The sequence below is a fragment of the Elephas maximus genome, chromosome 20 (genome assembly GCF_024166365.1).
Source record: "Elephas maximus indicus isolate mEleMax1 chromosome 20, mEleMax1 primary haplotype, whole genome shotgun sequence".
In the NCBI taxonomy this organism is placed as follows: Eukaryota; Metazoa; Chordata; class Mammalia; order Proboscidea; family Elephantidae; genus Elephas; species Elephas maximus.
The window spans coordinates 60065394-60089035 of record NC_064838.1 but is presented as its reverse complement, the minus strand read 5'-3'; the positions used below and the strand labels follow the sequence as shown (position 1 = coordinate 60089035).

Sequence of the window (23642 nt, the reverse complement as noted above, 5' to 3'; positions counted from 1 at the left end):
TGCAGAACCTCAGATCTCCTGCCTTTCACTTTGACCTTCTTCCTACCGTGCCAATACACAGAAATGGGTACCTTTTTTTTTTTTTTTTAACTACTTTGGGATGAGCCAGGCATTGTGCTGAGTGCTTTTCGTCCACATGAAGAAGCCAGGTAATAACCACTTGCCATCAAACAGATTCTGATTCATGATGACCGCATGTATGTCAGAATAGAATCGTGCTCCATAGGATTTTCAATGGCTGGTTTTTTGGAAGTAGATTGTCAAGACTTGCGTCCAAGGAACTGCTAGGCTGGACTCAAAACTCCAACCTTTCATGAAGTAGGCTCTCTTATTTCCAGTTTGCAAAGCACAATGTCAACCCTGGACCAAGTCAGTGCCCTGAGCCACACAGCCGGTGTGTGGCAGAGCTAGGCCTCAAATGCCTTCTGTCTGACTCTAGGTCTTGTACATTTAGGCCTCATGTCTACTCACAGACCAAGGCCAGCCAGCTCTTGCCACCAAGTGCTGCCTCTCAGCCCCATCCTGGTGTGGGCCACATCACTGCACCCCTCCGGCGGCCCATCGGTGGTGTCCCTGACTCAGAGCTTTCCCGGCCCCCACCCAACCTGTATCTCAGCCAGGATCAGCTTCCTGAAACACTTCTTTCTCTGAGTCCCTCCACTGATGACAGATTGCCAGTTCCCCCTGTTTCCAGCCCCATCGAGTTGAACTACACCTGCCTGCTCCTCTGATTCCTCCCAAATGGGGCCCCCTGAGCAGTTTTTATGAATTTCCTACCTCTCCCAGATAACAGGGTGTTTTTTCCCTCTTCTAAGAATATATAGTACTCATTCCTCTTTCCATGTCTTCATGACTAGTGCTTGCCATTATCTGAAATGCCCCTTTATCTGTCTAAATCCTGTCCCTTGGATTCCGCTTAGAAATGCCCCTTAAGAGCCTCTTCAAAAATTCTGAAAATGTAACTGTCTCCCTCTATCCTACCTCCTAAGGCTGTGAGGGCACTTACCAGTTTTACCCATAATCCTCTTCTCTCTGTCTCCACCATGGTTTCTCTTGTCGTGATGTTGTCTCCAGCTAGACCCTAACCCTCTTGACCAAACAATGGTCTGTACTTCTGTTGTCTCCGAACTTAGTAGAGGACTAGAAAATAAACCAGTAAAATAAATAAATAACAATTATAGAGCACTTGATATGTGCCAGGCATTATTTACATGTATTAATTCTTGCAACCTTCACAAGAATCCTCTGAGGTAAAGACTTATCGTTAGCTGCATTTTCAGATGAGGAAATGGAGGAACTGAGAGGTTAGGTGACTTGCCCAAGTGGTGAAGCTGAATTCAAACCAAGAGAGTCTGTGTCTCATGACCGCACTGTTGGCCTTAGACCATCTTCTGGGTCAAATACGCGTAGATACAGATTTGGCATCGAGAACAAATGAGGGAACTTGACTTCTTTATCTGGGATTTTGTTCAGCTGATAAAGCTCTTCCTTTAGAAGTGAGTTCTCAGCTCCTCCCCTGTTGCCCAGCGCCTGGAGAATTGTAGTGTTCAGTCAGGATATTCTGTTTTAGAAAAGCTTTTCCCATTTTCATAGCTGAAACCAGCTCAGCGTTTGCATGGTGGATGTATCTCAAACCCTCTTTCCTCCCAGCTCCAGTAATATGAGGCTCTTCTATTTGGTATTAGATGCTTTAATCCTTCTTGGAACAAGGTAGAATATAAACAAAGTTGGGTATTTTACATTTCTAAGAGGAGCAAAAACTTCCTTAACATTCTTGTTTTTAATTAAAAATTTTTTTAATCATGGTGAAAATACACACAACTGTAAGACCCTTGAAAATGAATCACAATGGCATCATTTTGAAGGACTTGGGACAGCTAGCACTGACACTGTCACATTCTGACCCTGAATCTCTGTGGCACATTAAGCAGCTGACCTGGGAAAATTGCTGGTCCCTGGCATTTCCCATGTAGCAGACTTTCAAATGCTGTAGAGTATTTTTCACACTAGTTCCCTCTATTCACCTAGTAGACGCTGTGCAGATTTTTTTTTTTTTTAATTTTCTGGTCAAATTCAACTGATTTATCATCATCAGAAGTGCAAGAAAAAAAGGCCTTCCAGATGTTAAAATCCAGGGGTATCACCATGTGCCTCAAATTTATACTGCCTGCTGAGACCACGCCTTACCCACCATGTTCTGACTCATCCCCAGGACAGCGCCTTGTGTGGAGTCAGCACTTAATACATGTTGGCCCTGTGGGATTCTGGAGGCTTTACCTGGCTTCTACCAGTAGTGTTGTTTGATTTTCAGAAGCAGAGCTCTCCACAAGGGAGGTGTGACTGGGGTTTCAGACAGTATGTTTCTCAAGTTGTTGTCCTTCTTAAGTGCCGTTAATTTCAACTCACAGCAACCCCACGTGACAGAGTAGAACTGCCCCGTACGGTTTTCTAGGCTGCAGTCTTTACAGAGCAGATAGCCAGGTTTTTCTCCTGCAGAGCCATTGGGTGGATTTAAATGGCTAAGTTAGACCTGGGGATTTCACAATACCTGTTGTTGATGGAGGAAACCCTGGTGGTGTAGTGGTTAAGTGCTACAGCTGCTAACCAAAAGCTCAGCAGTTCGAATCCACCAGGCACTCCTTGGAAGCTCTATGGGGCAGTTCTACTCTGTCCTATGGGGTCGCTATGAGTCGGAATCGACTCGATGGCACTGGGTTTGGGTTTTGGGTTATCGATGGAGGCATGGAGCAAACAGACTTGGGTGAAAATAATCATTCAACTCTTTGCAGCTGGTTTTGTGAACAGGGTGCCGTTATACCAGCTCTGCTTGAACGAGAAAGGTAATAGCCTCTGTAACATGAAGACACCGCCATGAAGGATCTTTCCCGTCTTCCCTGTCCAGTCTTAACTGTCACCACGGCACATCAGGGATGCGAGGCTCTGGAACACCAGTCTGCTTGACGTTCCCCATACATCTACATTCTCCTCAAATCCATGTCTTTGTTCTTGATCTCCCTGTTGGGAGTGCTCTTCTCCCCTAGTCGGCCTAGCTGTCTCCTCACACTTCGTAAGCCTCAGATTAGGAAGTCTTTTGCCCAAAGAACCTCCTTGACTACCTCCTTTCCTCCAAAAGTGAAAATGATGCCACTTCTCAGTGCTTCAGGAATTTTCTGTGCATGACTCTCTCGTGGCTCATTAACACTTTGTGTTATAATTATTAACGTGTCTGTGTCTCCAGCAGGCCTAGGAATTCCTGGATCTCTGTGTCCCTGTATTCCACAGTGCCTGGAATGTAGTGGGTGCCCTGGGGCATTGTGGAAAGAAGAACAGAGGGACGGAGGCGTCTCTTTTTGGTGCTTGGTGGTAGATGAGTGACGCTCTACGAGGGAAAAGGAGAAGCTATAACCCGTCTGTGCCGAGTCCCCAAGTACATTCCACTCTTTCTTTGTTGTCAGCCTATTCTGCCTTCCATGAGGGAGCAGTTTGCCCATGTGAAAAGAAAAGCCCAGTTGTCTTCAGGTACATTTTATGCGTGTGGGAAGTCTGGCATTTCCTAGCTGGGTGTTTGGCCTGCTCACCACTTGGGAGTTTTATCAGTGTCTCAGGAGGTGTTATCTCTCCTCAGGTCTCTGGATGAAAAAAGGTGATCAAACGAAGCAGCTCGGGGAGGTTTTAGAGCCAAATGGTGGTTTTTATGGATAAGGAAGGGCTCTGAGCTTCCAGAGACAGAGTGGAAATGGGGTATGGATGATCATACCAAGGGGGAAATGCTTCAAGGGCCTCCTGGCCATTTTTGTAGGCAGCCATCTTTCATATCCCTATGAGATAAAATCACCGTAAAGGGTCATAAACCACTGTCAGAGTATTTGACAAGCCCCATAGGTAGTTGTTCCGAGCCAGTAAAAGCATCTTAATTGACCTAAATGACAACAGTTATGTTATAAATATCTAGAATTTATGACCTGAGAAGGCATAATCACGTCTTCCATCGGTTAAGTTTGCATAGGAGAAGCTTGAGGATTTAAGATAGGGCTGCAAGTTGGGGAAAATCTGATTAGCTTTAACTTTATGACAAACACAGAGCTAAGTGAAATCGGAGTGCTTTCAAGATCCTGATCCCTGGGAGTTAAAGGCAGTGGTGTTTCAGCGTCGGTAAAAGCCACCCGTCCCCACCGTGCAGCTGTCATTTTATTGGCCTTGTAAAGTCTCACGTTCACCGTGACAAATCCAAGACCATATACCTGCAAAGAGGAGATGTTTTAGATTATGGGGTGCAGAGGAAGCAGACGGTAGGGTCAGAGGGTGGAAGCAAGAAGGCTGGCTTATGTGTTTACGCTGAGTCCTCTTTGGAATGTGCAGAGTCATTGTGAAAAGCCAGTAGATGCTGTTCCAAAGAGCAGACCAGACACTGATGAGATGCCTCATTCTCCATGGGAACTCAAGGCAGAGTTTAAACATGGGTTGATGGATCTGAAAACTCCACATATTTTTCAAGTGGGTTGAAAATCACACTTGAATTTTTAAAACTTGATAGATTAATTTTTTTGTCCCCTGGCCATTAATATCAAGCAGTCTTGCATCTAAAGCAAAAAATCTTAACAAAGCCAATCTATGAAGGGATGGCATTTCAAATTGGCAATATTTATCAGTAATATAAATTGTTTCGATGAAAGATTCTATAGAAAAATCCTGACATCATCCAGAGGACACATTATAGAGATAAATTTGATGTAAGTAATCAACCAGGTGATTGTCTGAGGACTCAGTGATCAGTGGAATGGAGTCATCTTCAAGGTAGAAGGCAAACAGCCAACCTAATCCCAGTTTGCAGAGTTTAAAAGTGAGCAGTAATTTTGCAGGCAATGAAGAGCTCAGGTTATCTATTTAAGGCCATAGTCTGTGAAGTCAGTGAAATTTCCTTAACGAATCTGAGACCATACCTTCAAAGATATCTCCAATTGAAACTCATAGGGTGGCCAGCTCCCTTTGAACTAGAGAGGTGAAGTTTATCCTAGATTAACCTGATCTTTCAGTTTGCTCTGTTTTGCAATCTCGGGGCAGAGTTCTGGATTTTGAGAGTAGCCTTCTAGTGCTTTGACAGATGTGTGTAACACTGCTGCCTTATGGCACGTAGAAACCCTTTTAGCTTCTCACAGTTCCACGCATTGATAAAGGGGTCTTCCAACGATAGGGTCTCTTTTGCTTGTGAAGTCTTTTGTTTACTCATGTGTCCATGTTCTAGCAATTTCTGAGGGTCAGATGGGGCCTGAGACATGCATTCAAGTTGTTACTGCTCAGTGGGTTTGAAACAAAACTAGGATTTTGGGTTTCTTTTTGCCACAATTTCCACTGTACTTCCATACCCTTAAACCTTGCATCTCCGAAATCCAGAATTTTATGCCTTATGATATGGAAGAAGTAGTGAAATCTGGAACTGATTATGAAATTATGAGGCAGGGAGATGCAGAAGTGTGTGGGGATAAGTGTAGAAATGTGTAAGGCTTGATGCACACAAAGCCTGGTGTGAAGGACCCGTCATTTGGGGTTTGAACCTTTGCCTTCACATTTCAGCGTAATGCAAACTAGCATTCACTCTGTGTAGTGCTTGGGGAGCTTTTGGTGTTAACAGATTGTTTTTTTTTTTCCTAAAAAAATTCCCCTGGATTTCTTCAGAATTTGTCCAGTTTCCAGGTTCCAATAGGAAAAACATGGATGAGATTTTAATACAAAAATAGTGCTCCAGATTTTTCAGTTGGCAAGTAACCCACTTTAGAGCTGCTCTTGTTTTATTAAGTGGAACAGGTCAGCTTAATAGAGGAGCCCTTGGCTGTACCCTGATTTAAGGGGAGAGAGAATCACGGCCACCTGGGCAATATACCCTGTGGGCTTTTGAGCCCACTTGTAAATTCACCATTCAGTCTCCATCTCACTGGAGGCAACACTTGAACACCAGATATATGTGCTGAGAGAAGTCAAGACCAAATCCTTTCATGTTCTTCTCTCTTGCCTCCTTGACAAAGGGAAGCTGGGCCTTCCACAACATCATTTCAGATATGATTCTCTTCCTGTCGATTAGGGAAGTAATAGTGGCAGGATGTTTTGTTTTATTTTTTAGCTTTAGTGTTTTAACTGATTTCTGTAGATAACACATTTTTATTCCAAAAAAAAAAAAGAAAAACTTTCAAATAATTCCAAAGGCTATGCAAAAGGAAATGAAGATCAGTTTGATTCCACCATCCAGATATATTGTTAACGTTTTGGTGAACTGTATAGCTTTCTAGTCTTTTTTTCTACTTAGCTGCTTTAAAAAAAAAAAAAATGGGATCAATTATAAATGCTGTTTTATATAACCTGGTTTTTGAAATTAACATTGTATTTTGGACATTTCCTCATCAATAAATATATACTCACGGTCTCATTCTTATACCTGCAGAGCAGAGAATTTTGCATTACATAACCAGTCCTTAATGATAAAGATTTTGTTCTTCTTAAATGCTCCCTATTTGAATGTTGCAACTCCCACGCTTAACCTCTGTGCACTTGTCCAACAATTTCTTTGGAATAAATTCCTAAAAAGCCAAGTTGCACATTTGTATCACTGATAAATATTGCCAAACGGCCTTCCAGAGAGGTTACACCCATTTACCCTACTTTCATGTCTTGAAATGGCACCATTTCTCTTGCAATGGCACCCCCTCCTCTCTATCCCATAATCCTTCTGTTCTTTGTTTTCCAATTTAAGTCCAATAGGTGCAGAGCTCTTAGAAATTTTCTTCAGGGTTATAGTGCCCAAACCAACAACAACCAAAATACCAAAATCTAAAGTCAGTTCTGGTAGAGATAAAAAAAATGCCCAGAAGACCAGAAGAACAGGATGGTGTCCAGCAACCATTACTGAACATTTTGATCAAAGATTCTATGGAAGAATTCTTATTAAAGGGGCGGGGGTGGGGTAGGAAGAATGTAGAATAGAATTTCAAATTCTCAGAATCTAGACTTTCTGAAGCCAGGGAGGCTAGCTGAACCTCCAAAACTATTGCGTTGAGATAATCTTTAAACCTTAAACCAGAAAAAGATCCCCTAAAATCTTCTTTAAACAAAATAATTCTTCAGCTTAACTAGTAAAAAATGTCTGTCTTGAGCATTATGCTCTTTTAAGATCTACAATGGGATGAAATTAACATCAGCAACTCGAAAGATCAGATGGGAACTTCAGGCAGCCATGAGTTCATGTTGATGGGGGAGGAGCAGTTTGGAGAAGGAGGGTTAGAATGGTCGCACAATTTGAAGAATGTAATCAATGTCACCGAATTGTTGCATTGGTCTGTGTTTCACTGTGTATATTCTCAGCAACAATAATTTTTTTTTTTTAATGTCCTCACAGAGGTAAACATGATACTAAACTTGATCAACGAAGACACTATTTCCCTGATCAGCTGGGACACATATATGGTTTGTCATCTGTCAGTACAATCCCCTGACTTAGATTTTAAGGTTTCAAGGTGATCTGCCTTTCCCGGTTTCTTTGCGAGGATGGTTTTCTTTATTAAAGGGATAGATTTGTAGGCCTTGGTCAATAAAAGGGAAATGGTGGGTGCAAGAAACGGAGCGAGGGGCCCCACTTTCCTTGATCCAGACCTTAAAAAAAAAAAAAAAAAAACACGTAAAACAAAACCCAGCAGAAACGTGGTTGCACTAATGGGTTGATTTTGTCTGGGCATACGTTTTGAATCTAGGGCTTCTTGGCCATTGAGGGATCCAAGGTTTGGGGTCCTTTTATCCTTTTATTGGTGAATTCACTGATGTGTGGGCAGACAGAAAATGTTCAAGTGGCAGGCAGATAAACTTGTTAAATCCCTGGGAGTCTTTCCTTCCTTGCTCTGGGAGTTTATCATCTTGGTGGAGTTAAAAGGCAATTAGGCCTGCAGGTCTTTGCCGGCTTGTTTATGGGCGTTTCACACAGGGGTGTTGAGGAGACAGGGCCATATTAAACATTCCTATCCTGCTGGCCGGAGGGGAATGAGACCTCAGCCCAGTTCAGTCAGTCTCCTTGAGAGAGCGCCTTGCCAAAAAGCTTGAGGAAAATCGTTTAAATATAGTACCTGTGCCCCGAGATGCTCATTGTAGCTGGAAAATTGCAGTCAGCTAGCTCCATGCTGTGTTACATTTCCTGGGAAATGGTTTTATGGGAGGGTGTTTGATGAAAAAGTTCATTCCTGCTGTAATTGCTAGCTGCCCCCACGGTGTTAGTTAAGGCAGAAGCAGACTGGAAATGTTTCTTGCCTCAAATCTCTAAGGCAGGTCCATTCATGAGAAGGGAAGGCTATCAGTCTGAAAGGGAACAGGGATAGACGTCCACTAAGCCAGCTTGTCCTTCTGGTCCTCAGAGTCTCCCCAGGCAGGATGGTCCTGGGCAAACTATGAAGGAGCTAGGCTTTGGGTTTCTGCAACAGTTTCTCCCTTTTCTCACACCCTCACCTCTGTCTGCCCAGAGCCTTGCAGGCAGCCCGCTGGGCTCAAGAGACAGGGTTGGAATAACCCCTAATTCCTTCACACTCAAGTGTTAGTGAAGAAATCTGTCTCCCTACCTCACCACCCCTCCCCCGCAAGAAGATTGCATTTTGTAAGGGTCAGCTTGGGCACTCATCTCCATGGAACTGGTGTCAGGAGACTGTTAGGGCTCCGTTTGTAACGGAGGTTACAAATGGGCTCAGGAGGTAGGCAGACACCCTGCGTTTGACTTCTGGCTCTCTCTGTGGTTCTAATCCTGCTCTCACCTCAGTTGCTGTTTTAATCTGTATAATAGGGATAAAGACAGTCCCTACCTTGCTGGTTTGTTGAAATAAAACATGGAAAATGCTTAGCATAGTGCAAGAACACAATAAATAGTAGCTTTTATTATTATAATATTATTAATGTTATGCTTTGTTTAACACATACACGCTTAGTTGAGTGTGGCAGACAGTTACATTTTTAGACAAAACTTGTGGTAATTTAACAATTTTTATTGATATTTTACCAATCTAGGGTACTGAAACATAAAAACCCATCTGGATACAATGAGAGAACCCTAGCTTATCCAGAATACCTGGAATGTAAGCACTAATGTTTTCCACAACCGACCGTTGTGCTCAGGGGTCAACGGAACCCCTTTCCTAAGTGGCTACTAACTTATCCAAATCATGGTTTCTTAAGAGCTAGGCACCCTGCCTTAATTTTCTCAACGAAAGAAAACACATTAGATAGCTGCAGCTTTTATTCCCAATCTGACCTTCCATGTTCTGAAACTCATTTGCCACAGCGTCTTGCCAGCGTCTGTGCAAGGACTTCCTCTAGCCGAGTAATGTGGTTCTGATTAAGGAGATCTTTTTTTTTTTTTATAACACCCAGGAGGATCGCCTGGGAAGGAAAACGGCCTGAGACACAAGTGAATTTCCATCCTCCAGTCAGATATAAGCTATTGAAGCCGAGAAGGTATATGGAGCTTATCCTTAGGAAGACTCAGAAAGAGAGTCAAGGCAAATGGCTGACAAATTGGCTGTCTTTTATGCAAAGTTGACAAGCTGCCTGGCTTCTTAGGGAAAGAGGATATGCAGCCCTCAGGCCAAATGGCTCCAGTCAGCAGGCTTTTTGAAGTCCCAGCTTGCAGGCGACTTCTTTTAACAACAAGGCCTTGACTGAATTGCCTCCTCATAAAGACATGAAAGCTTAATTTTTACCTAAAATACGATAGTTCCAACAACAATGATAATTCATTCCTCTTGGCGCGTGCAATTTTAGGGTCGATACCTGTGTTACGTACAAACAGGATTTTTTTTTTTTTTCCTCACTGCTGTTTTATGAATTGGAGCCCTGGTGGCGCAGTGGTTAAGAGCTACAGCTGCTAACCAAAAGGTCAGCAGTTTGACGCCACTCCTTGGAAACCCTATGGGGAAGTTCTACTCTGTCCTATAGGGTTGCTATGAGTCGGAATCCACTGGACAGTAATGGGTTTTTTTTTTTTTTTTTGGTACAGGTTTTATTAATTGGGTCATAAGTGCTAAACCTTTCTTTATTCCACGGCATGCTAGGGTCCCACAAGGCTCCAGCTCACCCGAGTGATATTCAGGAGCCTGGAGGACCCCACTTGCTCCACCTGGATACCTGGAGGCTCTGCACCATGGGGAAAAGGGAGAGTGGTGGGGAACGGGCAGTGCAGTTTGGGAAGCTTGGAGCTTCTTTACCAAACATCTAAGAATCGACTAGTAGTTGTAACTCTAATGTGATTTTCTTGTTAATCTCTGTCAAACCATGAAATCTGATATGTTAACCATGACTAAGCCGTGAAATTTGTCAACTTCGTCTGTGATTTACACAAGCTCTGTTTTCAAAAAAAAAAAAAAGAAAGTTTTAACCTAGTGCGGAACGTTAGTTCCCAGCATGCTTTTCTCAGCATGCCACTGGTATCTTACGACAACAGGGAAGAACAAAGTGTACGCATTTTTCTTGTGCTGTTTCAAGACCCAAGGATGGATAAGATAAAACCTGCACAGTAAATAATCTATTTTCCTTTCCAATGATAAATAAATCTAAAACCTAAATCATGTATTTCCTTTCAGATGATAAATATAAAACTAAATATTTTCTCCTTTGAGGTGATGAATATGAATATAGTAGATTTAGTTAGCGGGGATGGTGTTAGGTGCCGTTGAGTCTGTCCTGACTCATAGTGATCCCATATACAATAGAACAAAACACTGCCTGGTCCTGCACCATCTTCACAATCATTGTTATGCTTGAGCCCATTGTTGAAGCCACCGTTTCAACCCATCTTGTTGAGGGTCTTCCTCGTTTTCAGTGGCCCTCTACTTTACCAAGTATAATGGCCTTCTCCAGGAACTAAGCTGTCCTGATAACATGTCTAAAGTATGTAAGACATAATCTTGCCATCCCTGCTTCCAAGGAGCATTCTGGTTGTGCTTCCTCCAGGACAGATTTGTTCATTCTTTTGGCAGTCCATGGTCTATTTAATCTTCTTCGCCAATACCACAATTCAAAGGCTTCAGTTCTTCAGTCTTCCTTAATCATCACCCAACTTTCTCATGCACAGGAGGCAATTGAAAACACCATGGCTTGGGTCAGGTGCACCTTAGTCTTCAAGGTCACATTTTTGCTTTTCAACGCTTCAAAGAGGTCTTTTGCAGCAGATTTGCCGAATGTAACGCGTCTTTCGATTTCTTGACTGCTGCTTCCATAGGTGTTGACTGTGGCTCCAAGTAAAATGAAATCCTTGACAACTTCCGTGTCTTCTCTATTCATCATGATGTTGCTCATTGGTCCAGTTGTAAGGACTTTTGTTTTCGTCATGCTGAGGTGCAATCCATACGGAAGGCTGTGGTCTCTGATCTTCACCAGTAGGTCCTTCAAGTCCTCCTCACTTTCAGCAAGCAAGGCTGTGTCATCTGCATAATGCAGGTTGTTAATGAGTCCTCCTCTAATACTGATACCCTGTTCTTCTTCGTGCAGTTCAGCTTCTTGGATTATTTGCTCAGCATACAGATTGAATAAGTATGATGAAAGAATACGACCTACACGCACACCTTTCCTGACTTTAAACCACACACTATCCCCTTGTTCTGCTCGAACGACTGCCTCTTGATCTAGGTACAGGTTCCTCATGAGCACCATTAAGTGTTCTGGAATTTTCATTCTTTGTAATGTTATCCATAGTTTGTTATGATCCACACAGTCAAATCCTTTTGCATAGTCAATGAAACATAGGTAAACATTTTTCTGGCATTCTCTGCCTTCACCCAGGATCCATCTGACATCACCAATGATATCCCCGGTTCCACACCCTCTTCTGAAACTGGCCTGAGTTTCTGACAGTTCTCTGTCGGTATACTGCGGCAGCCGCTTTTGAATGATCTTCAGCAAAATTTTACTTGATGTGACATTAATGATATTGTTCAATAATTTCTGCATACAGTGGGATCATCTTCCTTGGGAATAGGCATAAATATGGATCTCTTCCAGTCAGTTGGACATTCCAGATTTCTTAGCATAGATGAGTGAGCATTTCCAGCGCTGCATCCATTTGTTGAAACATCTCAACTGGTGTTCTGTCAATTCCTGGAGCCTTGTTTTTCGCCGGTGCCTTCAGTGCAACTTGGACTTCTTCCTTCAGTTCCTGATCATATGCTACATCCTGAAATGGTTGAGTATCAACCAATTCTTTTTGGTAAGTGACTCTGTGTATTCCTTCCATTTCTTCTTCTGATGCTTCCTGTGTCGTTTAATATTTTCCCTGGAGAATCCTTCAATATTGCAACTCGAGGCTTGACTTTTTCTTTAGTTCTTTCAGCTTGAAAAGTGCCGAGCGTGTTCTTCCCTTTTGGTTTTCTATCTCCAGGTCTTTGCACATGTCATTATAGTAGTTCACTTTGTCTTCTCAAGCTGCCCTCTAAAATCTTCTGTTCAGCTCTTTTACTTAATCATTTACTTAGTAGATGTCCATATGTATGAAATAAACATTGAAAATAGTTTTAAGTTTCATATAATTGGGCATGATAATAATATCAGTTGCCTTCCAGTCAGTTCCTACTCATGGCAGCATGGTAATAAGCTTGCTCAAAGTGCTGTATTACTTGTTTTATAATTTTTTTTTTAAGTTTCAGGTTGTATAACTAATCTTTTCAACATAACATAGTAGTTACTAAGGAGCCCTGGTGGTGCAGTGGTTAAACATTTGGCCGCTAACTGAAAGGTTGGTGATTTGAACCCACCCAGCAGCTCCATGAAAAAAAGACTTGGCAATCTGCTCCTGTAAAGATTACAGCCAAGAAAACCCTAAGAAGCAGTTTTACTCTGAAATATGAGGTCACTGTGAGTCAGAAATCAGCTTGACAGCACCTAACAACAACAGCAACATAGTAGTCATGAGTATAGGATCTGTGACTTGAAATCCCACTTTGTTATTGGCTAGCTTGGTGACTTTGTGTAAGTCACTTAACCTTTTTTTCTCCTCAGTTTTCTCTTCTGAAACAGGGAAATGACAGTACTGGGACTTACTTTGTAGGTGGCTCTGAAGCTCAAAAGTACAGAGCTAGACACATCCTTAATCTACAGGCTACTATTATCATTGGCAGAATAGTGTATAACATGGTATAATAGATTGTTGGGTATCCTTGTCACCCAAAGGAAAATTGATTACATTCATGCAATTGGGAAAAAAATGATTTTAAGGGAGGAACCTGGGCAGGTTTTGGAAAAGCATCACGCTATCTGTAGGATGGGAGACAGCGCAAAGGAATGAAGAAGTGTTCCAGAACTAGAGGAGTGGTAAGGGCCAGGTTGTCTTTCTCTCTTATCTCTGTTTTGGTCTCCAGGAAGAGAAATGCCCGTATCTTTTTGAACTGTCTCCTGACCTCTACTTTGTAGAATCTAGAATCAGATAACCCAGGTTAGTTAGAATTCAGAGTACCTTGGTAACCTCAGTGACCAGGTAGAAAACACAATCTTGTGCAAGGCTCCAGAACCTTAAAGGGCCCTTCCCAGATACTTCCCAGCTAAATCTGTGGGACATAACCTTTGAAAACCCTGTTGGGGCAGATCTGTTCATTTTACAAATGATGAAACTCAGGCCCATGGAGTTCAGACAAGTTTCGCCGCTGATGGCTGATAAGGGCCTGGCCAAAACTTCTTGCCTAACCCAGTTCCTTTGCCATTACCTCAGACTTCCCTTTCCACACAAACAATAGGAAAAGGAAAGCAAGGCCTAAGACTTCAGGATGATTCAAGTCAACTTTCCAAGGCTCTTTACGTAGTGTCTTTGGACCCTTGAAGGGTCTGTGAACAATGTCATGGACTCTCTGAACCTTTCCACCTCAACCCAACTGCCAAAAAAAATTGTGTGCAATATCCTGTGACTGTATATATGTGACTTTTCCTATGGAGAAGGTCCATGAATGTCATCAGGTTCTCTCAAAGGGAGTTGTGACCCCAAAAGTGTTAAGAATGATTCACCTAGAATGCATGTCCATAAAAGTCACATTTCCAGTTCCGATAGTGAGTTGCAAGGTTAACACTTACATCCATTTTCTTAACCTTTCGAGGCAAATGTAGCATATAATCTTACTGAGGCCCAGGCTTGCTTGTAAAACAGCAATGGGGTCTTAAATTCTTCTGGTTGTCTTCCTGAAGCTTTAGTTCTCAGCCAGAGTTTTAACTAGAGCTAAATTTTAGCTCCATTCAGAACCCAGGTGGTTCCGTTGTCGTTGTTCTTGTCAGTTACCTTCAAGTCTAATTCCGACTCATGTGACCCCATGTGTGCAGAGTAGAACTGCCCCATAGGGTTTCCAAGGCTGCGACTTTTCAGAAGCAGATCACCACACCTGTCTTCCTGGGTGCTGTGGATAGGTTCGAACAGCTGGTAGTCAAGTGCTTAATTGTTTGGGCTAACCAGGAATTCCTAGATGGCTCTAAGTTGGTAAAGCAATGGATGTTTATTTACATGGCACATTTATTTCTAGAAATGAATGTTTATTTACTTGTTAATTCTGCTTTCATCCTGGATTAGAGTTGCCATATTTAACAGATAAAAATACAGGCCATCCAGTTAAATTTGAATTTCAGAGAAACAACAAATAATTTTTTAGTACAACTCTTGAGAAGGAAAATAAAAAATGGATCCACTTTGCATATGTGGAGAGAAAGAGCCTTCTTTCATCTTTCTAACTTTTGTTGCAAAAATAAAGGGGGATTTGCTATAACAGGCGTAAGGGGTGATGGCTATGTTCTGAAACTGACTGCTGGTGATGGTTCCACAACTCTATAAGTTTATAAAAATTATTGAACTGTACACTTAAATGAATTTTATGGTATGTAAATTATACCTCAGAAAAGCTGTTTAAAAAAAAACTTAAGGGATAGCTTTATACCAACAGTTCCTTAATTTTTTATTTTGAGTTTCAGACCACTTTGGAAATATGATGAAAACCATAAACCTGCTCAGAATACAGCATATAAGCTGCTTTACCAAATTTTGCATAGAATTTCCTGACCTACTGAAGCTCACACCTGGATGCCAATTCCTACCTTAGCCTGGATTCTATACACTGTTCAAATCCTTTTCTTGACCTGGGCATTAAGGGTTATCCCTGGCAAAAGCAAGAAGTTATTGTTTTTGGAAGTCTTCTTCAGTTGCTGACTATGAGGGGGACCTCTTGTGACACCTGTCACCCCAGTGAGATGTCTCCCCCCCACTGCATGCTGAGAAGGAAGTTGGGTGGGGGGGTTCCTTGCCTTATGGTGTAAGGAGAACCTTGGTTTTTTTTTTTTTTTAAGAAAGAGTGGCACATCCTGCTCAAGCAGGCTCATGTTCTCACCTGGACTGAAGTATTTGGTACAAACAAAATGTTCACATGCCATTGTGTAGACTCGATTATGAGACATCGCCATCAAAACACACAAAACCTACTCCGTAGTTTTAGTGCCAGCCAGAATTGGGATGTGGTCTACCCTTCCCTTTTGTCTCTGAGGACCTACCCAGGTATCCTGAGAAACATGCAGGCCAGGATGATAATTTCAGTAGGGAGGGGCCAAGGGGGGGGTCACTTATCCAGAGGACGAGTGCCCTGAGAAACTCATTTTTAATTCAAGATTTGAAGAGTAGCTTCTCCGGATTTAAGACTAAATTCTAGAATGAACAGTTCTTTACATAGCACATAAAGAGTTACCCTGCTAAAATCTCCGAACAAGTACTTCTATTTTTCTATTATTGTGCTTTCTAAATATTACCCCTTGACCAAAACAACCAGCAACAAGCCTAAAAGAAAAATTAGAGGGCCAGTGACCCTCAGAGACTCTTCATTCTTGCTCTTTCCCTACTTGAAACACTGTCAAACCCTAGCAATCAGATTTCACTGTGGCAGGGGGGAAGAAGTGAGGGCGATTGGAGAATGAGGGGCCAAGAGAATGGAACTGCTGGGATACAGTGGCCCCCTGGGAATGGAGGAAGCATTGGTGTCCCAACTCTGGTGATCTGAACTTCCCTTATATACCTCTTCGTTCCTGGAGGCATTAGAACTTCTAGTGAGAGAAACTGCTCAAATCTGAGCATTTTCACGCAGTGAAGCCCCCCAAAAACCCAGTCTTCACACACAAACCAATTTAACTCTTCTGAATGACTGGATCAGAAGTCAGTGCTCTGAAGTGCAAAGAAGTCTGTATCTTGAAGCAAACCCCACTACTCTGGAATTCTTGGGGCTGGCCTCAGCTCCAGTCTCTGTGAAGATATAACTAATTAGCTCGTGAAGTGGTTAAACTTATTCAGAACCCTTCTTTGCAACCTAACCATGAAAATGCTAATTCAATGAATATTTCTATCTGATTTCATTAAAATAGATCCTGAATGTAGCGCTTCTGCTTGCCCACTCTTTGCTACTGTTACTATTTAAAAGACAGCAAATGCCTTTCCTTGAAAAATATTCTATAAATCCATCCGTTTTGCTTATTTTAAATGTCCTTGCTCACATTTGTCCAAATACATGAGGCTTTATTTTCCATTTTTGGCATTTTCTCTTCTCTTAGAGAGTGGGTGTCAGGCCTTTGCTGGGGGTATAATTTCTGTTGACCCCAGCCCATGTTTCATTTTACTTGGATCCACAATCAACACCCATGGAAGCAGCAGTCAAGAAACCAAAACACACATTGCATTGGGCAAATCTGCTGAAAAAGACCTCTTTAAAAGTGTGGAAAAGCAAAGATGCCACCTTGAAGACCAAGGTACGCCGGACCCAAGCTATGGTGTTTTCAATCGCCTCATTTGCATGCGAAAGCTGAAGGATGAATAAGAAGATGGAAGAATCGATGCCTTTGAATTGTGGTGTTGGTGGAGAATATTGAATATACCATGGACTGCTAAAAGAATGAACAAATCTATCTTAGAAGAAGTAAAACCAGAATGCTCCTTAGAAGCAAGGATGGTGAGACTACATCTCACATACTTTGGACATGTTACCAGGAGGGACCAGACCCTGGAGAAGGACATCATGCTTGGTCAAGTAGAAGCCCATGGGAAAAGAGGAAGACCCTCAAGAAGATGGGTTGACACAGTGGCTACTACAATGCATACCAATAATGATGAGCACAGCAACAATGATGAGCATGGCGCAGGACTAGGCAGTGTTTTCTTCTGTTGTATATGGGTCGCTATGTGTAGGAACGGACTTGACAGCACCTAAGAACAACAACAACAGCCCTTGTTGTTGGCTGCCTGAATCCAAGAAACCCAGCTACAGTCTTAAGGTTCCTTTTTTTTTCCTGTGGAAGTAAGAAGCCAAATACCCACTCTGAAACTCACCTTACAGATGTCTGCTCTTCGTTTCTGGTTTTCTCCTCTACATCCTTTTACTCCTGGCCTTTTTCCACTCCAGTTCTTAATGGGTCAGTGAGACTTATGTGGCTTCATAGCCCTCATAGATGGCAGTATTGCTGTCTTGTTTTTTGTTTTATTTTGTCAGATCCCCTCAGTGGACATTTTACACGACTTTTGTAAAGTTCTAAGGAGTGAGTGGCTATTCCCCCACTCCTCACACTTTAAGTAGAAAGCACCATAATACAACAAAGAAATGATGTTTTCAAAGATTCTGTGAAGAAAATCCAGTACCTCAAATGTTCCATTAGAACAGTAGTTCTCAACCAGAGGAGGTCTTGCTGTGCTCCCCAAGATTAGCTAAATCTGGAGATGTTTTTGGTTGTTCTACTTGGGGAGAAAGGGGTTGTACTGCATCTAGGGGATAGAGGCCCAGGAGCTGCTAAACATCCTACAATGCACACAAAGAATGATCTAGCCCCAACATTCACTTGGGCCACGGTTGAGAAACCCTGAACTAGAGAACTTTTTTATGCCTGTTCTCAAGGTCTGGGAACAAAGAAAGAAAACACTCCATTTTGGTGATGAGTGCATGTGTTCCAACTTCATACATCCCACACGGATCCAGGAATTGGAGAGCATAAGGGTACCACTGAGCAGGGCAAAGTGCAAGGTTGAGACAGGTCTCTTCAGCTCCAACAGCTGTCTCAGCTCCAAGGAGAGACGACTTTGACAAAAGCAAAGGACCAAAAAGTTACAAGGATGTTTAGTTTGTGATAAAAATCATTTTGCAGATTAAAGTGCTTCCTCCTGCCCATAAAATGGTATGTTCTTTAAATAACTCAAAAATAGGAGGCATTTAACTGTGTAGCAACAAGGGGCGCAACTGTTGCTCAGAGCCGTAGCCGTTTCCATCCTTGTAATCAACCCGAGCTGTAGGCAGTGGCGCTCTACGTGTTTTCTCCAGGGTGCTTTTGAACTACTGCATGTTCTAAATGCCCCTAATTTCTGCCCCCCACCCCCATGAAGGATTCAGGGGGTGTTTCCTGGAGCCATTTACTCCACATCTCTTGGCTCCATTCTCTTTTACTCCCTTGGTGGTAGCAAGATGGCTGCTCAACCACCTGAACTTAACTCCTCTCACTGGTAAACCCAGATGGGAAGAGTGAGACCCTCTTCCAAGATCTACAGCAGAGTCTCATTAGCTTTGATTGGGTCACATGCTTATCCCTGAACCAGTGTAGTGACTGGGAGCATGTTAGGAGCTTGTTGGCTCATGAGGTCTAAGTTATGCTGCACTCTTAAACTGGGGTGGAGCCTCACCTGAAGCTCCTGAGCTGAAAATGGGGCAGATGTGTTGCCTAGAGACAAATTGGGGTAAGGCAATCAAAAGAAGAGGAATAGATGCCCAGGAGAACACACACACACACACACACATACTGCTTTGTACCAAGAGACTTTGGATTCTGAGGTGAGAAACTCACTCAGGTCTTTGCCCCAGCTTTGCCATTAACTAGCCACTAAACTTGAGATGGAGTCCCTGGGTGGTACAAATGGTAAACACACTTGACTGCTAACCAAAAGGATGGAGGATTGAGTTCACCCAGAGGCACCTGGGAAGAAACACCTGGCAGTCTGCTTTCAAAAAATCAGCCATTGGAAACGCTGTAAAGCACAGGTCTACTCTGACACACATGGGGTCACCATGAGTCGGCGTCTACTTGATGCCAAGTTGTTTAACTTGCCTCTTTTTTTCCTCATCTGCAACATGGAAACAGTAATCCTATCAGGAGGGTTATGAAAAATCAAGCATCTTGGGATATTGCAGACAAGAGGTGGTGCTGGTGTTAGATGAGAATGGATTCAGTTCAGCTTCTAGAGTGCAGAATCTAGACCAGCTACGACCCACCCAGCTAGTCCATGCCAGCCTTCAGAAACCAGTGTCTAAATTTATCCCACTTTTCATTGTTGTAGGTCAGTATGGGAAAACTTTTGAGGTCAATGACTGAGGTAATTGGCTTGCCTTGTATCTTGAAAAAGTCTCTCTGTTAAATGACATAATTGGTTTTAATTGCATAATTACGGCATTTAACGTGTGGGGGGTGAAAGGTTACTATTATATTTAGAAGTGAGATCTCCAAAAGATGAGCTCCCCCAAATGATCCCTGGGCGGCTAAGCCAGGGTCTCTTCAGATTTCTGTATTTTTGCAGAGGGAAACCAGAGTAGGCTGGCCTTGGCCCTGGAGATTTGGAGATGATTATCCCACATGAGGTGGTGCTGGGCAGCTCCAGCATCACAGGAACTTTTGTAAAGGGGCGGAAATGGCTTCCGTAAAGACCTCACTGCGATCTGAAGTTAATGAGCAGTGGAAACGCCGACTGTCAGCAATTGAACCTGGTTGGGCAGGGTAATTACGTGATTGCCTCTGGTGTCTGCGCATGTACTGGGATATTTTTATTGGAAAAAAGCTAATTGCTTACTTACTTAGTGGAGGGAAAACCTAAACAAATTTGTGTTGTCATAGGTTAAGAAGGCATCCTTTCTTTGTCTCTAAAATAGCTGCCTGCTCTGCTTCTTAGAAGCAAGGGTCTGTTTCTGTGTTCGGTCAGGGGTATGGTATTTACAGGACTTGGATTGTTTCATAATAGTAGAAGGTAAAGCAAAGCTACTTTGGACTGTGTTTTTGGTAAAATGGCCATGTGCTTACTGCCGTGTCTTAAACCATGCCCCACAATGGCTTCTTTCATCATGCAGGGCAGCTAGAACCCTGGGCAACACTCTTGCTACTGGGACTTTCACAGGCTTTTTGTTTTTCTTCTTTCCTTTCCTTGCCCACCTGGAGGCCCTGAAGAGACTGGCGTCGTAAGCTCTCTGGCTTTCCTTAGTTGCATGAGGCACGTGGGAGGTATCATGTCTGTGGTAGCATTTTAGACATAAAAACACCAAGGGTAAGAGGAACAAAGAACTCCCTCTGCAATTTCCTAGGTCTTTGCGGAAAGGGAAGGGCAAAGTGGGAGAGCCAGAAGGAAGAAACCCAGTGACTCCATGTTGGTGATGCCAAATTGAGGTCTAGCATCTTGCCTGTTTCAATAGGGCTGATGCTGGTGTGCAGAAAATGGCTTTCTGTAATTGGGTCTATTCTATAATAGTTCAACTCAGCATTATTCTTTTTTTTCTAATTTATTTCCTTTCTGAGATCCCACAGGAAGAGGTGGAAACGCAGTTGGATTGTGGGAATTGGAGGAGCACCTTGTGATGAGGGCTCCAGACTCTAGGTCCAGCGTCCCTGGTTGGGTGTAGGATTATGAGCTGTTGGATGGCTGGGAACAAAGGGCTTCAGCTCAGGAATGTTGCATGTGCTGACCCACCCCAATCTTGCCTGGCTAACTCCTTCGGCTCAGTTGCAGATGTCACTTCTTCCAGGAAGCCTACCCTGACCACCCACCCCCCCAGTCTGGGTTGGCTGCTTTTGCTCTGTGCTCCATGGTGCCCTCTAGGGTCCCTTACCCCTCTGCCTTGTATTTATTTGTCTCATTGTCACCCTCCCAAACAGCCCATAGGCTCTATGAGGGTGGAACCTATGTTTATATCTGTCACTACCACATTCCCCGAGCCTGGCACAGTGCTTCATGAGTGTGTGTGGAATGTCTGAATGAGAAAAGGAATGGTTGCAGTGTGTCCTCGGAAATGGAGATATGTGCTGCTTGGGTTTCCCTACCCTTGCTGTTAATACTGCTTTCTTGTTGCTTATAATTCTCATTGCCCTAGATGATCCAGCTCTGTCGGAGGCACGTAGGCACAGCCAGATCTCATGCTGTACATTGACCACCTGTCCAACCTTTGCCTAGAGTGGGAGCCCCCAGTTCCTTCAAGAGATCCAACTTTACCTGTCTGTAAAGAAGAGGAGGAGGGAGACAGCGGGGAGGATCCTGTGGCAGTTTAACACCAGAGCAGGTCCAGTGTTTACTTTTACCCTTTTGGAGGTGGGTAATTGCAAATGCCATGCGGGGCTGGCTTTCGGAGAGACTGTGCATATTGACCTTGGATTTGGGGGCTCACGTGTCCTTTATCTTTTGCTAGAGTCTAGGGGTTGCTATTTTTGTACGTAATTCACAGCCAGAGTGTTCCATGATTCCTGCCAGTGTAGATGAGAATCCAGGTTCACCATCCACATCATGTAAGTTGTTGCCTTGACCTCATGGTGGCCAAACAGCCTTGCTACAAGGACACAGAGGAGGGTGCATTTACTGGTTCTTATATAATGAGCATTACATTAATAAGTATTACATTTATTATTTGCTTTTCAAGGCCTATGATTTTCAACAGCCTTTCTTGTTTTGCTTTCCTCGTTTTTGATGGTTTGATATTCTTAATCTCTCCACCCCCAGTCAACCTCTTAGACCATGAGATCCAGAATAGTGACTGAATAGATGAGATTTCACTGTTGTACTTCATGTAGATTATACTCGATGCCTATTATACTCGGCGCTTAAGTATGGCCCTCCACAGTCCTGGGATGTGTCTAGCCAGCGTTTTCTCTAAGCAGAACCTGAACCTATGACCTTGTAAATCATGTGGAAGAGGGCTACCTACTGAGCTATCAGGCCCCCCACCCTCCCTGGGTTTTGACTACCCGTTGTCGACTGGAGTGACTAACAGAGATCAGTATGGATGGATTTTTGCACGTGGCAGCCGCAGCCTCACATGTGGTGTGGTGGGGTACACCTGCAGAGACCACAGTGCCTTGGCCTTGTGTTTCTTGTACAGCTGTCTGCACCCAGCTGCCCTAGGTCTGCGGTCTGTTCTCCTTGGATCAGCTCTGAGTGTCTCCAGTTTTCATTCCAAGCTATTTCTTTGCATTCCTGAGTTGCATTTCTGCTTTGGCATAATAACCACACAAATTGTCATCTTTGGAAGTTTCTTCTAGGAATAGAGTTTAAATCAAATTCTTCTTAAAGCAGGTATGTTCACCAACACCCTGTTCTTTGAACTAAATTGGGCTGGGCCGTGGTTAGCTTTATACCTGAGTTCTAAGGAAAAGTTTAATGTTCAGTTTTGGAACAGCACCAAAGGCCGTCTCACCACCTTAGATCCTTTCTGAATCGGGCAGGTAATCACAACTGCACAAATAAATCACATACTTGTGCAAAACAAAACACCCCCACCAACAAAAAATATCTTTGAATAATATTTAATTTATAACTAAACTTGACAATGTCGTCTCCAAAGTGGCTCATCGTGTCTAATCACAACGATCTGTTTCCTGGCAGAGTATCTCTGCACGCATTGGGTTAGTCCTTTTGTCGTTGTTGCGTAATATGGGAAAGAGAATACTTAAGAAAAAAAAAAGAAAAGAAAAATCAGAATAAGTGGTTGACATGTTAGGTCAAATTCAAACCACTGACTGTTTCCACTGTTTTAAAAACCTTTCCCTGTCCCTTCATTGATAGATTTATTCAACAACCTGATTTAAACACTGGTTCTGTATGGGGGGGTGTCTGGTCCAGCAACGTCCACATCACCTGGGAGCTTCTTAGAAAGGTGGATTCTCGAGTCCCACCTAGGCCTGCTGAATCAGAAACCCTGGGGATGGGGTCCAGCAAGCTGTGTTTGAGCCAGCCTCCGGGTGATTCTGATGCTGGCAAAAGGTTGAGAACCACTGGTTTAAAATACTTGCCCAGTACTGTCTGTGGGGATGATGTTAATGGTGAACAGTCCTGCCATCCAGGAGCTTGTAGTTGAACCAAGGGCACACGGTACAAATTCATGAGACAGCAAAATGATCTTCGTAAGATGTCAATTACATCATATAGTCACCTCCTAAACCCCTCCAGGCAGGTCCCTTAGGTAGTATAGATGCTTGGCTGTGGTCTAAAGGCTTTGCAGGCTCTCCACTGCCTACCTTCCTGTGATACTTCCGCCCTTCCCCCAATGTCCTGCCACACTGGCCTTCTTTCTGCTCCTCAAACACGCCCCGAGTGTGGTGTCTGCCAGAATCTAGAGGAAAGGAAGGAGAAGAGAGAGAACTTCCAAGTTTAAATAATAGACTTTGGTTACCGGAATACTTTCCCACACAGTAAAATATTTTCTAAACCAATGTCCCCATTGGTTAGTGTATAATACGTTACTATTTTGGTGTTTCTATATATATCGATGTGACACTATATTGATGTGATAATCAATATTGCTGGTGTCTTCTTGTAGCAACGTCTGAACGGACTTCCTACATCATGAAGAAAATACTTAACATTGTTTAGATTAAGCTTGGTGTCATGTATTTTATTGATT

At 43.1% G+C, this 23642-nt stretch overlaps 1 protein-coding gene across 4 annotated transcripts in view; it reads left to right on the top strand.

Moving 5' to 3' along the window:
• The window catches only part of ERC2 (ELKS/RAB6-interacting/CAST family member 2), a 1130613-nt gene that overhangs the window by 990021 nt on the left and 116950 nt on the right, over positions 1-23642 (top strand). Inside the window, exons 18-19 of one of the 4 annotated variants that reach the window (XR_007514402.1) lie at positions 20197-20216; positions 21123-21465. The exons of 2 other annotated variants lie outside the window; for them this stretch is intronic. The gene's annotated coding sequence lies outside the window, so the exon portion shown is untranslated. Of the gene's footprint in view, positions 1-20196; positions 20217-21122; positions 21466-23642 lie in introns of those variants that run through there. One more of the 4 variants, XM_049862255.1, reaches the window with a different exon arrangement.